This window comes from Rhinopithecus bieti, unplaced genomic scaffold (assembly GCF_001698545.2).
Source record: "Rhinopithecus bieti isolate Rb0 unplaced genomic scaffold, ASM169854v2 scaffold_69338, whole genome shotgun sequence".
Classification (NCBI taxonomy): domain Eukaryota; kingdom Metazoa; phylum Chordata; class Mammalia; order Primates; family Cercopithecidae; genus Rhinopithecus; species Rhinopithecus bieti.
The window spans coordinates 1-1,009 of record NW_016825723.1 but is presented as its reverse complement, the minus strand read 5'-3'; the positions used below and the strand labels follow the sequence as shown (position 1 = coordinate 1,009).

At 59.7% G+C, this 1,009-nt stretch overlaps 1 long non-coding RNA gene across 1 annotated transcript; it reads left to right on the top strand.

Annotated features, from left to right (window-relative positions):
• Positions 1–6: 6 nt before the first annotated feature.
• On the top strand, positions 7–981 carry LOC108522719 (uncharacterized). The gene is made up of 3 exons (XR_001883586.1): positions 7–380; positions 470–538; positions 852–981. It is a non-coding gene; the product is annotated as an uncharacterized LOC108522719 (long non-coding RNA).
• The last annotated feature ends 28 nt before the right edge of the window (positions 982–1,009 follow it).

Below are 1,009 nucleotides of genomic sequence, written 5' to 3'. Positions count from 1 at the left end.
CCAACCTTTCTTGATTTAATCTTTGACCAGTGGGGAAGACCAGAGCCCTGTCCCTGCTTGTCCCTTTAGGGACGTTGCTGAGAAGCTGGTACCTCAAAAATCAGGGTCTCCAGTTTCCCTATCGTTCCTAGCAGAGGGGAAGTCAGAGGCCCAGAGGAGTAGCAAGTCCAAAGTCACACAGCAAGTCTGGTCAGGACCAGCTTGGGGTCAGCTCTTGCCACAGTTCCACCCACTGTAGAGTCCTGGTGTCTGGCGGGGGTCCTGCCTACTGGCCCTGTTGCCCCCCCAGCCCCCAGTGACTGCAGCCTCTGCCTCTGCAGGGCCTGGAAATTCACACCACCAGCAATTGCCAGCACTTTGTGTCCCAAGTGGACACCCAGGTGAGAGCCCCACACCCTTTCCAGCCACCCATCCCTGAAGCCTCTCACCTGCAAACCAGGCCAACCTCAGGCCCCATTCCCCACACCAGGTTCCCACTGACTCCCAGCTGCAGATCCAACCTGGAGACGAGGTTGTCCAGATCAACGAGCAGGTGGTGGTGCGTGAGGAGAGGGATGTGGTAGGAGGTGAAGGGGTCACTGAGTGGAACCCAAGTCTAGTGGGTGGGGAGGCAACCAAGCGTTCTGACCAGGGTTGTGGGAGCTGCCTTCCAGGAGATGAGCCAGCTAAGTCTGATGAGAGCATCCTCTGCAGAGCCCAGGTGACGGGACCCATGGAAGCTCCCAGGAGGCTGCATGAGGGGAGGCAGAAGTGGGAGGTTGAGAGAGAGCCCCCAGCACGAGGGTGAGAGTTGGTGGTTGCTTCAGAGCCTCCTACCCAGGTTGATGCCAGCCAGTGTCTCTGTCCCCCAGGTGGGATGGCCCCGTAAGAACATGGTGAGGGAGCTGCTGCGGGAGCCAGCCGGACTCAGCTTAGTGCTAAAGAAGATCCCGATACCGGAGACCCCCCCACAGGTACCTTCCCCGGCCGCCCCCAAGCTGCCTTCAGACTCCCCCAACAGGTACCTGCC